Source organism: Equus przewalskii, chromosome 22 (assembly GCF_037783145.1).
Source record: "Equus przewalskii isolate Varuska chromosome 22, EquPr2, whole genome shotgun sequence".
In the NCBI taxonomy this organism is placed as follows: domain Eukaryota; kingdom Metazoa; phylum Chordata; class Mammalia; order Perissodactyla; family Equidae; genus Equus; species Equus przewalskii.
In genome coordinates, this window is record NC_091852.1 from 16,491,116 (window position 1) to 16,510,560 (window position 19,445).

At 37.3% G+C, this 19,445-nt stretch overlaps 2 long non-coding RNA genes across 3 annotated transcripts in view; one reads left to right on the plus strand and one right to left on the minus strand.

Moving 5' to 3' along the window:
- The window catches only part of LOC139078550 (uncharacterized), a 59,899-nt gene that overhangs the window by 17,857 nt on the left and 22,597 nt on the right, over positions 1-19,445 (plus strand). The gene's annotated exons all lie outside the window — the stretch shown is intronic.
- On the minus strand, positions 4,346-8,158 carry LOC139078577 (uncharacterized). The gene is made up of 2 exons (XR_011531593.1): positions 8,024-8,158; positions 4,346-5,447 (listed from the first exon to the last, which is right to left on the minus strand). It is a non-coding gene; the product is annotated as an uncharacterized lncRNA (long non-coding RNA).

The following is a 19,445-nucleotide window of genomic DNA, read 5'->3' on the forward strand; positions in this document are numbered from 1 at the left end:
TTTATTCGTATACAAAAACCATATATGTAAATGCATGGATAAAGTTCTAAGTGCATACAGTTGAAATTGATACTCTGGTGTATACAGTTGAAGTTGTTAACCATGCTTCTCCGGGCAGAGAGGAAGGAGCAGGGGAGCTTTCACTTTATACTGCATTCACTTCCATAATATTTGAGTTTTTACAACAAACACGCATAACTTCTGAATTTAGGAACATTTAACAGGCAAAAATTAAAACTATAAAAGCAATCACCACATTAACATTGCTATGGGAAGAAAATGTTACTTTTGTGAAAGGCCACTGAACTTGATGAAAAAACAAAGACATTCACTATTTTCCTATTGAAAATATAGTCGGTCAGTGATTAACCAGCATAATAATAAGAGCTCAAAATTCAGTCCTAATGGTGCTCTGTGTTGAATTATGTCTAGCAACAACAAGTGGACTTGTTTTGAAGGAGTGATTAAAGAATTCTCATGAGTCACTTCCTAGTACATCGACTATCTTAAATCTACTGTTTGCCACGGTGAATGACTTGAAGAGATAAAGCGATCAAGGTTTTATTATTGCTCAAAGTTCAGGCTCAAAAGTTTTTCACCCTCCACTGGTTCTTGACCCATGAGAGGGCCAAGCCCTGGGAAACGACTTCTAGCTCTCTATAGACTTCTTACCACTGTCTCCTTATGTACACCAACCCCATCAGTTTTGCTTATTAAAATGTAATTATACTGAGTTTCTTTTATTTAAATTTAGCTCCTCAGTTTCTCCTTTCCTAGAATTAGAACATAACAAAGTAATTTGAACCCTTTGTATGTTTCTTGTCCCTTATAGATTTTGATGTCTTTTATTAAAGGGGAACATTTATCCACTCCCCTTCTCCACTCCTCACGTTGCCATAAAGGAAATGGTGCTCAGTCTCAACTCCCAGATTTAGAATAGTATTAGAAAAAACACTTCTATTCCCTCTCTCTACCTGCCCATTTCTCCCTTGGATGGAGTAGCTTATCTGATTGATGAGTAGGGTGAGAATCTGGCGATCCTCAGGGTCAAGCTTCTCTATTGGATGAGGTGATTGGTGTTGAAGTCCTTGTCCATGAATGGCCTGCTCCTTCTCTCTTGCTATTTTCCTCATTGAGTGGTCTATCCTCAAGTGGAACATGCTTTCCTGCTCCAACTCTTCTGTGTTGCTTGGTAACTGCCTGTAGGGAGTGTCTGCCATTCTCTAGTTTCTCCACCTTAGATTGGGACCATCAAATCCTAGTGAGAGGAAGCCCTATGATGTACTCAAATCCAGCATTTTCAAAATAATCCTGATTCTGGACTTTAATCCTCATTTATCTCCTTGAGTTGGTTCTAAATTGCTTATAACCCATAGGAAAAAATATGTATGAAATTAGTATTCGTCTTTGAGATCCAGACCTATATATAAAAGTGTCTAATGTGTCTCTTTACTTGGGCATCTCAAAGCGACCCCAAAATTGACACACTCAAACTTAACTCATAATCTTTTCCTTTGGGTAAAAATAAATAAGCAAAATACTGGTCCTCTTTTGAGCGTCCTCTACCTCAGTGAATGACATAACCTTCTCTTTAGTTGTACAAGCCAGAAACCAGAAGTCTTCGCTGACCTCTCTTCTCCTTCATTTCACATATCCAATTCATCACATTTGTCTCCATCTCCACCACCACCACTCTATTCTGAAACACCTTCATCTCTCATCTGAACTGCTTCCATTGCCTCATAATCGGTCTACCCACATGTTCTCTGGACTCTGTTCAATGAACTCACCATGTTATAAACAGAGGCATCTTTTCCACTCCACTGATGACATTCTATTTCTCTTTCAATGAAGACAAAACTCCTGGCCTAGCCTATAACAGGAGTCAACAAACTTTTTCCTCTGACAGCTAGATAATAAATATTTTGGGCTTTGCAGGCCATATGGTTTCAGTTGCAACTTTTCAACACTGTTATCGTAATGAAAAAGCAGCCATAGACAATGCACAAACAAACAGGTGACTGTGTTCCAAGAAAATTTCACATATAAACACAGTGACAGGCTGAGTTGGACTCGTGGGCTATTGTTTGCCAACCCCTGTCCTATAATGTTCTGCATATTGTAACCCTATTTACCTCTCTACTTTCTTAGACAGGATATCCCCATTGCCATTGCCATTCCAATGACACTTACCTCATGCTTTACACTCATCAAATTCTTTTCCACGATGGGAATTAACAAATGTCTTTCTCTCCGCCTGCCTGGCTTTTCTATCATTTCTTCACCTGGTTAGCTCTCACTCAGTCTTCCAATCTTGTCCCAAAGCCACTTATTTAAGGAAGCCATGTGTATAGTGTCTCAGAGCCTCACAGACCCTTCCTCCGCAGCACCAGTCACAGTGGCAATTCTTATCTTACAATTATGTGAGTAATGTTTGTTCCCTCCACCTCTTACCACCAAATTGCTAGGGCAAGAGTAGTATCTTTCTTTGTTTATCATTGCATCCCAAGAACCTAGTGCCCAGCCTATGACTGGCACTCAGTAAACTCTTGTTGATGGGCTGAATAAATGAATGAGTGCATGGGTGAATTATTTCCATTCCCATCGCCACTAGCCTCCAACATCCCATTGGACCTGTGCCTATTTTCCCAAGTCCTCTCTTCATAAATTGTTTCTAATAATATTTCTCTCTCTCTTTCCGTATCAATATCCCTTTTTCTGTACACTTGGAGAAAATTTGTATTGCTGTTAACTTACCTCTCTGTCCTTTGCACATGTCTGCCTTTTCTGGTGAGTGTTCTTCTAGCTTTCCTTTGGCCCCCAAATTCTTATGCCACAAATGTGTCAAATCTATCCAGCCCAAAACCTCCTGGAACATTGTACTAGTGGTAGAACATAGTTGCTTTTACTTACTTGTAATGAGGGAGATCATGCACTCCAGGAAACCATGGGGGCCTCTCAGTAGGAGGGGTAAAAAAGGACTTAGAAGATTTGGACTGTATGTTTGGTAATTTGGGGGAGAGTTCTAGGAAGCAGGGCTTCTGTTCTGGATTGGTTGCTGCTTTCAGGAAATCAGGATAATTCTTTGATTGGGCGTCATAAAAATTGTTTTCTAGGAAGTGGGAAAGAATGGAGTAGAGCTAAAGTTGTAATCCACAAAAAGACAGTGGTTACTCATATTAGCCAGATTAGGGTAATACTTTGTCTTTTTTAGTGTTTGGACAATGTTCTTGTTTTGTCTGTTAAGACATGATTACAGAAGCTTCTTGTTTTTGCCTTGAACCAACAAGTTCACAGAATGGGCTTGTCTGGTTTCAGCATTCTCTGAAATTTATTTTCAGTAGGAGAACGCCACGGCCTAGCCTTGAGTGGCAGGCTAGTTCCTAGAAGCACCAAGGCCTTATAGTAGTTCCAGGTAGCTCCTGGGTTTTGGAAACTGTTGTTCTTTTCTCGGGGTGAGTCCTCCCGGGGCAGGGTGGGCGTACGTGGAGGGTGTCCACACACACAAAGGCTCTGTGTGCCTAGTTCTGTGTCTCGTACTCTGTGTCTGCACAGGCCAGACTTGGCCAGTATGTAATAGAATTTCAAGAGTGGCTACTTTTGTTTATCATTTTGCATTTTGTCCTAGTTGAAAAGTCACATTAAGTCATAAAGTTAGCTAAATAAAATTCCTCACCTGTTGAAAAATGCATGGCATTCCTTGGCCTGTGCTCACTATTATAATCACAGATAAGAATTTGAAAGCACAACAGCTCTCCAAAATCTCCCCCTAATACATCACTTTTTAAAAAAATCTCTTGAGTAATTTTGTCAGGATCATCTTTATGTTATCAACTGAGAAGACAAACAACTGAATTTTGGAGAAGAGCCAATCCACCAGCAGTAATTATTGGCTGTAGCCATCGCCCCTGGGTATGACGTGTGAAAAGGATTTTTGAGAAGAAGCCAAGACTAAGGTGCAGCTGAGGGCTGTGATGAGGAAAGGTCTGTATACTGTATGCAAAATTTGAAGGTTCATATTACTATTAGAGGGTTCAGTGATACAAGAGGTGCATGAGCTGGCATTGGCAAACGGGAGTGAAAAGCACCTGACTCACCCAAAACCCTTTGGGATCAGTGAAGCACAAGTTATGGAAGTTTCTGGAAGTCTCTGTTCAGTACATATTTCTAGGGGAAGAGTTTTGATCCTATCTGAGGATATACAAAGGCAGTGATTGGTCACCAGGTCAAGGCTGAACAGACGTGAAATGCTAAACCATTGATGGGACATACAACTTCTTGGTTGGGGAGCTGGTGTTGAATTAGAAACAACTGAAAATGTCAAGCACCACCCACATACAATGAATTTGTATTAATATCATTATTATTTATAATTTAATTGCATAAAATAACCTCTAGATGTGTAAATATTAGCATGTGCGTGATTATCTAGAAGAGAGAATATTGGAAATGTGGGTCCTGAGGGAAAAATACTCAGAAATAAAAGGGCTCAAAGTGAGATCACAGGAATATATGAGATCCTTAGCTTTCAGACCTCTCCCTAAGTTCCTTATCCTAGTCCTCCAAATATTTACCACTTTTCTTGAGTTCTTTCACTTTCTTCTTGTTGGCAAACAGATCTGCAACTGGAAACATTTGACCTCACTTGGTGAGGAATCTCTTCTCTCCTTGATTAATGCTTCCACTGTGCTACAGATACTCCACCTGTCCACTTCTCAGGGGACCTTTCCATAAATTCTCTCTCTCTCTCTCTCCCTCTCTCTCACACACACACACACACGCACACACACACACGCACACCTTCAACATTCTCCTGTCTCTATTAGCTCTTTTATTTCAAATACAACATGATCAAATCTCTCCTGTTAAGAAAAATGCTTTCCAAGATTCATATTCCTTACTAGCTATTCTATGTTTAGGAAATGAGAAATAGAGACACCTTGTCTCCCTAACAAATTTCTTGAAAGAGTTACCTAAACTCACTGTTTCTCCCATCTAGGTGCTCATGCATTCATCAACCCACTGAAATTTTTTATCCCTTTCAATTCTACCTAGAAAACTGCTTTCATCCAGATCACTGACTTGTTAAGACCCCAAGCCTGGTTACAAGCCTGGTTGTAAGCCTGGGTTACAAGTTGTATAGCAAATTGCTCCAAAACTCAGTGGCTTAAAACAACAATTAATTGATTATCTTTCTTGGTTTCTATCTGTCAGGAAGCTGGTCAGGGCTCAATAGGGACAATTTGCCTCTGCTCCATGATGTCTGGAATACTCCAAAGCTGGGGAGTGGAATCATCTGGAGTCTTATTCATGCACATGTCGGGAGGTTGGTGATGGTTGTAAACTGAGACCGTAGCTGGGCCTTCGCCTGGAGCCCTTATACGTGGCCTCTCCATGTGATCTGGATTTCTTCACACAAGGGTGGCTGGTTTCTAAAGGGAAGTGTCCTGAGAGAGAGAGCCAAGTAGAAGCTTGTTATGACCCAGCCTTGGAAGTTGCATAGCATCACTTCTGCCACACTCCATTGGTTGGGCAGTCACAGGTTCCCTCTCACATTCACTTATATCACCCTGCTTCCTGTACACATCACGTCTTACACAATAGGACATGGGAAATCTTGGTGATATAAAACTTTTGGAAAACCCAGTAGATTTTTCTGATAGAAGTATTGTCAGACCTTTTTTAAAGGATTAGAGCTGAATCAACTCGATGTTAGTAGTAACTGAACCCATCATAAATGCAGTTCCAAACCTATTCATGTTTTCTTTCTAGTTTATATTCCAGAGTAACAAGTTATATATGCTAACCACTGATGTATGAATGTGTCTTTCCTTTTTCTAGTTTATATTCCAGAGTAACAAGTTATATATGCTAACCACTGATGTATGAATGTGTCTTTCCTTTTATGCAGTTCTAGGAGGAATATTTAGTATTCCTCATTCTGAAACCTGCTAAACTTATCTATGTTGACCCTTTATAACCTTGATAATGATAGATCTCTGTTATAGCCCTTCTCAAGCTCTGCTTTTGCTCAGTGTACATTTATGAATTGTGTTCATCTATTTTCAATTTGAAAGTCTTAAATATTTTGAACAATTTAGTAGTTCTTCTCAGGACCTTTCCATTTTCTTTTGATAAAGAGTGCCTAGAACTTCACTAAATATTCCCTGAATTAGTCATATGGACCTGGCTGCATTTTTTTCTTTAAAACCGAATATCTGTTGTCTGATACTTCTTCCCTCAGAGAATTATAAAATACCAATTTTAAAACAAAGTCCAATATTCAGCATTTCAAATGAATAAATGGTTCGTTACCTAAAAGAAGAATGGGAGAACAGAGGAGGAAGTAAAATTCCATGAAAGCGGCATGTTTAAAAAACAAACAGTGAAATAGGAAAACTACCCATTAGATCAAACTTGAACTTTGAGATAGCAAATCTAATGGCCAAGTTACAAAATTTATTAGTACTTTGATGTTTGAAATGGATGACAGTGATAAAGAAAAGTGTTCCAATACATAAAAAAAAAATCATATTGGCACATTCAAGCACAATTACAAGGACCAGAGTTCTTAGTGGTATTAAAGGGAATGAAAGTTTGAAAAGAGTGCAGATGAAAAGAAGAGATGCAAATATGGTAAAAGGCTCAACACAATTTAAGCAATTAAAGTTAAGCAATAAGAGAAAATTGATTGATTTTGGGAATAGTGGCAGGAGACGATCCATGGTCCAATATTATCTGTTTTCCTCCCATCCTCTCCCTACTCTTGTCTCCAAATCCAGCTGGACTGAGAGCAGAAAGCATCACCACTTACTTGCCCAGAAGCTAGAGCAACATCTTAAGCTTCTTTGGTGACCCATAGACATTTGTGGAATGGATGAATGAATACTGGGGGCGACAGGGATAGGAAGCATTAGTGAATATTTAACTTATTATTTTCATTTTATTTTCCTTCAGAAATCAAAGGATTCTCTGTGTTTAGGCAAAAAAATGTAACTTTAACTTCGTGTCTACACGGATCGGTAGAAAAGGCAACACACTACAGTGGAAATAGCCCACGGCAGGAAATCAGGCATCCTAGGGTCTCAGCTGTGCCTGTCACAAAATATTCAGCGTAAATGCCATTACGTGGTTGAGCTCAATAATGCTTTGGTTTCTTAAATGATATAAAGGTTTTCAAAGTAAAAACACAAAATAAAACACCAGTATATTTGAATAAAGTTAAATTATGCTCTCAAATCTAACAAGCCAGTTGATTAACAAAACGCCAGACTTGACATTAAAAATGGTTAAAAAAATATTAGAGTACGTTTTCTAGGTATGTTAGTTATTCTAAAGATAGAACATACAGCACTGTCTAAGGATCTGGAATTGCTTTGCTAATTAAGACTTTGCCAGATGTAAAAGGATGTCACAACAACATAGACTTAAATTCAGACTTCCTTGAAATAAGAGTAATTCTAAACAGAGAAGAACACAGCATCGCAGCTTTATAATCCACGTGAATGAAGGCAGCGTTTGAATTCTGGTTTTTCTTGGGAAAACAACTTTCTGCCTCAAAGAAATAGTGTTGACAAAAGCTCATTCTTAAAAAAAGGATCACAAGATTTTCTTAAACATCAAAGGTCTCTTACAAAACATTTTGGATGATAAAGTGTAAATTAATCAGACACTTTAATATTGGATATCCCTTTTGAAAGTATATACAAGACCTGAAAAATGAAGACCTCAGCTCAGTAGTTTAAAACAAAGAAAAGAGTATTGCAAATTTGTTTTGTATTATTCTATTCTATTCTATTCTATTCTATCCTATCCTATCCTATCCTATCCTATCCTATCCTATCCTATCCCCTTGAAGAACGTGGCTGCTTCTGGTCTATCAGGAAACTAGCTTGATTAGACACAAGCTGAGAACTCTGTCTTGCCCATATTAGGTAGTGGCTCAGATCTCATTTCATTAGCTTTTCGGTCAGCCCCATACACACAGTTAAGGGATCCTCCAGAGACAGGCAGAGTTAAATACCGATTTCAGGGTTCTCCTTCTTTGGCTGTCTTTTCTGGCATTCCCTTCTCACTGGCAGCCCTGGGTGCTCTGGCCTCCCTCCCCTTGTCACTCTTGGAAGAACAGCCTGCTTCCTATTGGAGTGTTAGCTGGCTCACACTCCCACGGCTGCAAATGAGGCTGCGTAAAAGACAGGGAACTCACCCCTGTCAATTGCATCCTTCACATGTCAACTCCCCTCCAGAAACTGCCTAGTTTTGTTCATTCTCTAAAGCCCTCTGGGAGTCATTTTTTGTATTTTGTCCAGAGGTTTTAGCTGTTATGCGTAAAGAAGTTTGATTTGTTAAAGTTGGCTTCCCTTTATTGGAAGCAGAGCTCCGTTTTTGTTGGCTTGTTTAGTTTGTGGAGGGGGAAAGGGGCTAAATGGGGGTGAAAGAGGGCTTGTGAACTTCTGTTGGCCTATCTCAGGTCAGCTTATGTGAGGGAATTCTTTAACATTCCTGGAGCCCACAGTTATAGGGCACATCCCTTTGCAGCTCCAGAGTTCAAAACTCAATAAGGAGCATGTTCATTCATAGAACATGGTCAGAAGGGGCCAAGTTGGGAGGGCAGAGGGTTATAGTAGGAGGCGACCACCTTGCCCAGCTGCATGGATATTTTCCCCCAATATAAATATATTGTCAAATAGTTCAAGGCCCACTGTAGGTTCTGGAATCTGTCTTTTCATTGTCTTTTTTTTCTCTCCTGAGTCCTAGGCTTAAATATTTAAATATTTAAAGTAAATTAGATAACACAACATCCTAAACATAAAAAATTTTTTTCACATCTAACAAACTTAATAACATATCCCTAATATTATCTAACACCAAGTTCATACTCAAATTTCCTCAATTGTCTCAAAAATGGCCTTTTCAGCTTTGCTGTCCAAACCATGATCCTGGTAAGGACCACACATTGCTTTCCTTTCCATGAATAGTATTCTCTTTTTGTGGCCATTGCCTGTTGAAGGAAACTGGAGATCTGTCCTATAAAATACCCCATATTCTGGATGTGTCTATGACTTCCTGTGATTCTAACTTTTTACTCTAATCTCTGTATTTCTTATAAATGCAAAGCTAGAGCTAAAGGCTTTATGGATCTTAAGTTAATCATTTCGGTACTAGAAATGAAACTAGGTGATATTATACTGAATTTTGGTATGAAATGTAATACGTATATATTCATATATATATTATTGAGGGTCTCTGTTTAGTCAGAATGGGTGGCTAATTTTGTCAAATGCCTTTAGAGATGATTACATGACTACTGTCCTTAGATTTATTAATATTAATTCTAATAGTGAAGCATCCTTGCATTCCAAGAATAAGTCTAATCTGGGATATATTATTCTTTTAATGGACATTGTATGACTTTGCTAAAATTTTAAGATTTTTACGTCAATATTCATGTGCGATGTTATTCTGTAGTTTTCTTTTTTGTTCAATCATTAATTTTGAAAACCATTGTTATTCCTGTTTCACAAAACAAACTTGAAAATTTTCATTCCTTTTCTGTGCTCTGAAACAATTTAAATACTATTGTTATTATCTTGTCTTTAAGGCTAGTGAAATTTTCATCTAAGCAGTGTCTCAGCTGCATCTCGTTGATTCTGATATATAACGTCTTCATTATCATTATTTTTAGCAACCCTCCAATTTTGTTTGTATTTGCCCTTTGATTCAATAGTTAGTTAACAAATTCTTATTATTTCTAGGTAGAAAGTTTTTGGTCTTTTTTAGTTTGTTGAATTGTATTCAGGAATTGTTGTTTGCATTATGTCTACTTTTTAGAAGGTGATGAGGTCTTTATGTGACCTAACAGAAGAGCAATTTGGGGAATGTTTACATAAACACTTGAAAATCAGATGTACTCATTACTGAAGTACCAATTTTTGTCTCCACTGTAATTTGTAGCCTTTAGCGTTACATATTTCCTTCCTAATCTTATTAAATGCTTTTCAGACTGAATTTCACCTTGTATGTTAACAATATTACTTTTTGTATATTTTCCTGGTAATTATTGTCCATTCTTTTATTTTAAACTTTCTGAATCACTTTTTTAAAGATATATTTCATACATGCAATGTAGAGCTGGATTTTTGTTTTGTGACTCCATCTAAATATTTGTCTTTAATGGGTGAAAGAAACCCATTTATATATTGTTATAATTGATATATTTTGTCCTAGTTCTACCATTTTATATTATGTTGATTGGATACATATGCCTGATCTGTTTCCTTTGCTCATTTTTGACTGTTCTTCAGATATCTTGGAAAATTTATATTTTCTACTCTTCAGGTCTCAATTTCAATGCCACCTTCTCAGAAAGGACTTGTCTAACCTAGCTGCGACCTTCAATGCCACAACTCTGAATCTTTTATTCCTTTTTGCGTTTCTCCATATCATGATCAGTACTTGAAGTTATCTTATTGGTTGATTAGTTTAATGATTTATTGGTTCTTTTCCACTAGAACACAAGCTCCTATCTAACAGGATCTCTCTCTTTTGTTCTCATTTTCTCTCTTTCTTTCCTTTTCCATGATATAATCAGAGCCGTAACAGTATACATTGAATATTATTAAGTAAACAAGGTACTTGATAAATGTTATGCCTATGTTATTTGAAACTGTATTTTTTTTCATTTTTCTCTTGTACTCTTCTTAGTAGTGTCTTACTCATTTTAAGTACTCAGTAAGTTTTTTACTACTTAATTGAAACTGTGAGGACTCTAAACTTACATAAAATGTAAAACACAGATGATGAGGAAGATGAGGATAGCTAAAACTTGTGGAACACTTACTGTGCGCCAGACACTGTTCTGAGCCCTCCACATTTAACTCACTTAATCCTGAGAATAATCCTACGATAGGTACCATTGATATTTTCCCACATTACAGATGACAATATTGTCACAGAGTGGTTAAGTAACTTTCTCAAAGCCACATGGTAAAGACTTGTTGATGTTAAATTAGAAGTTATCAAGGCTATAACTATATTTGAGATAGGAAATATGTGTAAAATAATGTCATCTGAAAAGTAGATTAGTACTAACTTAATATTTTATTTTTTCACTATTGTCTTATATGTAATTCTTATCTCTGTTATTGCATTTTAAGCTTTTTGAAAGCAGACATTTTTAAAGTCCCATAGTGTGTAAAAGGGTGCTACCTTTTTTTTTTTTCCTGAGGAAGATTAGCCCTGAGCTAACTACTGCCAGTCCTCCTCTTTTTGCTGAGGAAGCCTGGCCCTGAGCTAACATTCGCGCCCATCTTCCTCTACTTTATATGTGGGATGCCTACCACAGCATGGCATGTCAAGTGGTGCCGTGTCTGCACCAGGAATCCAAACTGGCGAACCCCAGGCCGCCGAGAAGCGGAACATGCGAACTTAACTGCTGTGCCACCGGGCCAGCCCTGGGTGCTACATTAATAGTAACAAAAATAGTATCCTGTATTTACGTAGCACTTACTGTGTGCCAAGCTCTGTTCTTAGTGCTTTAAATATAACTCACTTAATTCTTACAACAGTAGCTGCTACCGTTATTCCCATTTTATAAGTGAGAAACTAAAGCACCAAGAAATTCATTAACTTTCCTAGGATCATAGAGTTTGTAAATGACAAAGCCAGAATTTGAACCCAGTCAATCTGGTCCAGAGTCAGTGCTTTTAATGATTATGTTCTGTTCCTCATTGAGGGCTTATGAGTGACTAAAGAATCTAATGAGATAAATATTTTATTGTTGAATAACATGATTCAAGGCATAATTTCTCCATGTTCTTACTTATCCAGGTTCCAGGTTTATACTCTTAGATAAATGAAATAGGAACACAGTATAGATATTAGTGAAACATACTGGATGAATTAAGGGGTACATTTGTAAAAGTATGCAGTTCTCAGAGCCTATAATTTCTCCTGAGATAACACTGATCATAAATTAACATTAAATTTTACATGATTTGTGAGAATCACAGCCATGTTTTGCACTTATTCAATATTGTTGCCTCTAGATGCAACGTATACTGGATATTAGTAAAAATGCCCATAAACTTAGAAGCATTAATATGTTTAAAACAAACTTGCCAAAATAAACTTGCCAAAACAAACTTGCCAAAAAAACCCGCAAGAAAGATGATGATTCCTTTTTAGACATATTCTTTTTAGACATAGCTTCCCTACTGGGTCTAAATCCAATTACAAACAAATATAAATTTCTTTTATTTCTTACAGGGTATTATTCTATATTTCAAAAGGAAAGAAAATAAGAGATGATTACATACAAATTTCAAGACAAAACTAGGAATTTTGCCCATATTCTTGACTGTAGCTATATCGTGAAACAAAAGTAGTATTTTCCAAGCAAAAAGAAATAAGCATTTAAAAACAATAGCTACAATTACAAACTACTGTTGAACGAAGTACGTGTATGCAGCACTAAGAGCTGCCTTTAGATCGCTTTTCAAGATGAGTCCATTTACAATAAGACAAAAATACATAATTGCCATTAGAATACATACCTCATTGTTTAAGACTTACTGAATCATCGCAAACAAAAGTAAAACACTGGAATTACAGGAGGACATGAATCACTACTTCTTTATATTAAAAAAAAGACATTTTTTAATCCAAAGAATTACTTATATATAGTATTTTATATAAAGTATTATATATCTATTTCTTACATAGAAATATATATTAGTCATAGAGTAGAAAAGAGAGGGATTATCAAAAGTTGTCACTACAGACAACGAAGCACATATTGTGATAAAAATAGTTAGAAAGAGTTAAAAACCGGAATGAAATTAACCATTGAATGCTAAGAATGCAGAAGGATTTTTTCCCTCTTCTTAAGCATTTTTTATATTTCCACATTTTCTAGAATAAATGTGATACTACTTTTAAATCATTAGGAAGTGTTACAGAGCCTGGCCCAACTGCATAGTGGTTAAAGTTTGCATGCTCTGCTTCAGCGGCCTGCGGTTCTCAGTCTCGGATTCTGGGTGTGGACCTAGCTCTACTCAGCAAGCCACGCTGTGGTGGCATCCCATATACAAAGTAGAGGAAGACTGGCACAGATGTTAGCTCAGGGACCATCTTCCTCAAGCAAAAAGAGGAAGATTGGCAACAGATGTTAGCTCAGGGCCAATCTTCCTCACACACGCACAAAAAAACATGTTAAAAAATTCTGCTACAAAAAAGTAAGGGGAATAATTATTTATTTGAGAGGATTAGCAATTTAAAATATTCAACATATCTCCTATTTGGCCTGAAAACCATAACCCTTGTAATTTCAAGGTTAGTCAGGTTAGCATTAAATGGCAGAAGTAAGTTCAGCATCTCAGTAACAGAAATAATAAATTCATAGTCCTCTGTTGAAACCTTTCTATAAAATTCAATAAAAAAGATTAAATCACGTCTTCAATGGCACATTAGAGAATCACCGGAGTATGGTACCATGTCTATAATTTGACCTAACAATAACAACTAATAGTAGCAGGTTATCAAAATTCACTTAACCATGAAAGCAATGTATAAACCATATTTAACATAACTAGCCCAAACAGCATAATTTATTCACATAAACAATTATAGGTATTCTAACAAGAGAAGAATAATTGAAATTAGAGGGATCTACCTTCTCAAAGACTAAAACCCAAAAGTATTTTTCACTTTTACTAGACTTAACTAAAAATTTTTGAAAGGTAACTGAGCTTCCCTACTGGGTCTAAATCCAATTACAAATTTTCAGGCCAACGATTAACAGGTTCTGTCATCTTCACTCAAGAACAGCTAGAAAAGGTACCCGCGTTTCAGAAAAAAAAAGATAAATCAATGTGCAGATATGAACATCATTACCCATGCTGGGCTTCTCATTCTTGCCCGAGTCTTATGTCAGAGAAGAGGACTTTCTTCTGGGTCATTTATCTCCATCAATCCTCTTTCTTAATCCCACAGAAAGTCAAGGCTTAAAGTTCTTTCACTTTTAAATAAACATAGGTCTTCATAGGTGGAGGAGAGCCCCAGCTAGCAGGTTTCACTCATTTCCTTAAAATTCCCAGAAGTTCCACTTGGTCAGACTCACTAAATAGAAAATGACAAATGCTTAACTTCAACAAACTCCATTTCACAGCAGTTTAGGGGAGAAATAAACAAACAAACAGAACTACAGATGAAGCTGATGTATGGGTGGACAGGAAAAGAGACATCTGAATTTAAACGGAACATTTCCAGGAACAAGAACACAGGCAAACTTTCTCATCCTCTTCTTGTTCTTCAGGCTGATATGGAGATGCGTATGGGACTCCTACTTCTCTGTTAGTCGACTCCAGCCATGGGCTTCTGTCCTCTGAATAAGGGTATGGGCTCCTAGCCACTGCAAATTCAGGAGATCCTCTCATTTCGTTGTGAGAACCTTCAGAGGATGACACATGATACGTCTTAACTCCTTGACTATATTTGATTTGGGTACCAGTGAATTGAGGTACGAGAGTTTGCCTTGCAAAAGAAAGATGAAACAGACTGAAGACAATTTCATCCTCATTGGGGACTTTTTTGGGCTCCTCACAAACTCCTCCTGAAATAGCTGATGCTGACTCACTGGCTTTGGGGACGCACTTATTGTGGCCAAGTTTTTCATGGCACTTGATTGTGACATCTCAGATTAGCAAAGTTGCTTGGCAATGCAACAGTCCCCCTCTAGGCTTTTTCACTTTGGCTTACCTACATTCAAATTTTAAACTTTCAGAAAGAGCACAGATGGTTTTAAGACTTAGCATTTAATATTTGTAAGGAAAAAAAATATTTGATTCCAATTTATTCTCCAAGCACAAGAAATTCTAAGTTCTTGTGCTAAGCAATTCCATTTATATCTATGTGAAATGTCTTTGCCTTTTCCCTCAGTCTCCATCCCAGCTGTTCTCATCACTGCTTACACTCAGAAAATCTCTCCCTATGTGCATTTGTAGTCATAATTTCTGCTCTAGAAAGGAATATGCAGCAATGTGAGTAATGCCTAAGCCTAAGACCATAACATGATTGGCAAAAGAAAGGGTGGAAAGAAGGAAGGAAAGAAGGAAGGAAGGAAGGGAGGGAGAGAGGAAGGAAGGGAGGAAGTTTGCATCTGAACTGCCATTCAAGAAATTGCTTCACTATATGTGACAAACAATACTTTCAAAAGAACTTATATGCAGAGTAAATAGCATTAAGATTCAAACACAATGTAATAAGTAGAGTGAACATTACTCCAAACCTTAGTATATCAACAAATGTTTGTAAAGAATTTAAAAGAAAGATATCTATCACAGTATAACTTATTAATACAAATTATTTAAAATATTCAAAAGTGAAGGAATGATTTATAATATATTAGTACATATGCCATAAGGAGATACACTAATATCCTATGTGGACAATAACATTGATGTTGTGGATTATTTAACGACAAATGACGATGCTAATAGTACACTAGATTTTTAAGTGTAAAAGTAGGTTTCAAAAGTTGCATGTAGAATATTACTTCATTTTTTGCAAATATAAAGGTGTATACGTATGTGTGTATATGTGTGTTTGTGTGTGTGTGTAATAAGGGCAATGGAGGTGCAAATTTTTTTTTAAGCAGTGGGATTATGGGTGATTTTTATTTTATTCTTTTTCTAAATTTTCCTCAATAAATACGTACTACTCTTATAATAAGAACAATAAGGCAATTCAAGTTGCTTTTATACATGTTGTGCAGTAGACTAAGTTGATTATCAATTTATGGGTGCTGTTGTATATAAATCATCTCCAAACCCATCCTCCTACACTCTACTCTGTGATTCTGAGGTTTTGAGTCTGCAAATAATCTTTCTCTTTCCCAGCTGATTTCCCGTTAGATTCTCCCAATAGGGGTGCTAGAGGAGACTGAAAGGCAAAAACGGGGAAGAGACATGCTTTTTCTATTTGTTTCTAGGGGGTGTCATCTCAGCGATGGCCTGTCTTGTCACAAGCTGCAGCAATTTCACTCACCAGCTTCTTTCAGCACTCCCAGAACAGGCCTTGGTAGTACCAGCATAAGGCTGGCAGTGTCCCCTCCCAGATACTACCCCCATTTACCGAGTCACCCCTAAAACTGGCGTTTGAGTGGAAACCAGAGCAAGAGAAGGCTCTGCAGCCAGTCCCGGCTTCAGGGCAAGCTGCTCTTCCGCTTGCAGACCCACAGCTGCAGATCCTAAGACCCCAGGAGTCTGTGGTAAACAGGAGTACCACGGGGCGTCTCCGGCAAGCTCCAATAAGACAGGAGTACCACGGGGCGTCTCCGGCAAGCTCCAATAAGACAGGAGTACCACGGGGCGTCTCCGGCAAGCTCCAATAAGACAGGAGTACCACGGGGCGTCTCCGGCAAGCTCCAATAAGACAGGAGTACCACGGGGCGTCTCCGGCAAGCTCCAATAAGACAGGAGTACCACGGGGCGTCTCCGGCAAGCTCCAATAAGAGGATTGCGTTGCGGACCTCCAGGGTTTGGGAGCAAATCTATATTCTCTTTGACGTATTCTTTTGAGAAACAGTTCCTGGAGTGCTTTTGATCCTGTGGAGCCTGAACTCCTGACCGTGGAACATCAAAATGACCATGCAATCTGAACTTCCCCTCACGAACTGGGTGTTATATGGCCAACCAAGTCAGAAGTTTGGGCAAGTAATAATCATCAAGTGGAAATGCTTTTGAGAGATGCACATGAGAAGATGGCTCAGTGCCTTCATTTGTCCTTCACCTTACTGGCAGAAGCATAAATAATTACAACCTTCTAGGAAAGCATCCTGACACTATAAATATTATACATCTTGGCACGTATCCTTTACTCACTATTCTCACTCCTCGTATTGTAGCCCAGAGAAATGAAAGTATCAGTGCATAAGGACACGTGACAAAGATATGACAGCTTCGGAAACAAAGTGAATGTCTACCAACTGGGAAATAATTTAATATATTATGATAGTTCTATATAATATTACTTAATCATTAAAAGGAATGAACTAGATCTCTATATATTTCCCAGGAAATAGGTTCACGATACAGCTAAGGGGCAAAAGTAAGACCCAGAGAAATACATACAACATTACATTTATATAAAACAAAGTGGTAAAATGTGTTTTATTTGTGCCCTGTGTATTTGTATGTATGCTTATTTGATTCTATATGCTTGGAAAAGGTTTAGAAAGACATACACCAGGGAGGTAATTGTTGGCGACATCATTGATGACTAGGGAATGAAGTGAGGGGGGGAGTATGGAGTAGAGGGAGAGGGGATGTCAGTTCACAAAACGACTGACTCAGCATGTAAGATATCATCCCATTTATGCTGTTTTCTATATAAATCTGCCTGACTGCGTAAAGATGCCTAATGAATTTGACCAAAATGCTACAAATGGATATGAGAGTAGCAGGATTTCAGAGGATTTTTTACATCCTTCCCTGTAACTTGATGCATTCTTTAAAGTTTTACAAAGATTATACATTATTTATATAATCAGAAAAACTGATAAGACTATTTTCAATGAAGAAAATAGATAGTAACATAAGCAGTATTTTGTAATTGCTGTTTTTAAAGGCATTGAACTTGGAATGCTTTTTTAATTTATAGGTTCAGAAATGATAATACTCAAGAGAGTGGCTGGGATTGAAGATTACCTTTGCTAGACTGGAAATAAAAGTTTCCAGCTAACGAATAGTGTAGATCCCACATGAGGAAGGGCTGTGCGTAACTTGCATCATGGACAACGGTTTTCAAAATCTCTAAGCCCCTCTCAGTCAAAGGTGTGGCATCGTGAAGATGGAACTACTGAAATCCAGTATGTGGTCTTTGCTCTAACATTGTTTGCTATCTTCTCAGTTCCTCCTGTTTTCTGGGCCTGGAGTTTCTGATTGAAAGGAGCCTGGACTAGATTAGATGTTCTCCAAACTCAGGGTCAACAGACTCAGATAGGGTGAGCTCTATACCAAGCATAATGAATCAGAATTTCTAGAGCAGGAGCTCACAAGTCTCTATTTTTAACAATCCCTCTCGTCTGGAAGGTTTGAGAACCATGTGGAACTCCATGTCACATCTGTTTTAAATCTTCACTGCCTTATTTTTCTGCTGTTGCTGCCACACCCTCCCAGTGTGGAAAAGGTTATCTCCAATGATCTGTTGCTGCTTCAGTGACTGATGCTCATGACTGACGCTCATGATACGCACTAGCCTTGGCAGGGTTTCTCAAGGTCTGGGGAAGGGAGGAGAGATGGTTTTTCCTCCAGTATTATGTGCCCCTGAGGTTATTGAGGCTTAGCAGGTACCACCTGGATAGAAGAGAAACCCTTGCTTGATGTGATTTCCTTATCTTAGTGGTGAAAACTGTGCTATCCTTGAGAAGTAATGAAATGGGTTTTCTGGGTTTGTGCTATATTAATTGATCTGCCCCTAACTACTACTGAGATTTTTCAATGTATAAAACAAAAGGAGTGAACATTTCTATTTTGTTACATAAATTTGACATTCTGAAACTTATGTCAAATTAAGCCACTTTTATTAAATATCTAAAGAATCCAGCTCATTGTGTGTCTCCAAAAGGAAAAATGTGTTCTCTTCTACACTCCGTATATTCTGAATGCCATATAAAGACAAAAGTTCAGTATATTTTTCAGATAAAATGCTTTCTACTCTTCAATTTATTGTAGAATATTCACATATTATCTTTTTTTATTGCTTTCTAATTCTCATAGAGCTGAAAATAATGTGAGCAATTAAATATTCATTGCCAGTGATGAACCCATTAGAAAATCTACCTCTTTGAATATTTTATACTTCTATGACTAGTTTCAATGTGTGAAAAATGAGAGGTGTACTATGTTAAAAAAATTAATTGCTACCATTCTAAAACTATATTCTTAAAACAAATAGTGTGATATGTGTGAGGTTTTAATTCTATTCATTTCTTTATGTATTAAATATCTTTAATTAAGAACTTATTATGCCCCAAGGATTTTTCTAGGTGCTGAAAATTCAGCGGTGAACAAAATATTGCCCCATTTTCCTTGATTTTGGATTCAGTTGGAGCATTGGTCATATAAGTAGAGAACTGTAATAAAATGTGATAAAATGGTCACAAATAAAGGCATATAAGAACTTTCACTTCATTTATAACTTCCTATTTCTCCTTAATATAATAAAGTACAATGATATATGTAACTGCTTCGATTATGTTTGTGTGCCTTCAGCCACCAAATAAAACACATTTTAATGTTACTATTGACCCTGTTTTTCACTTTAAGAAAAGGTAGCTTATAAAAACGGCATGACTTGAATGAATTGCCTGCTAATTTCTAAATATTAGTGTTTTAAAATGGAGAATAACATGTGTAGAAGCATATGTATATATTATATTTAATAAT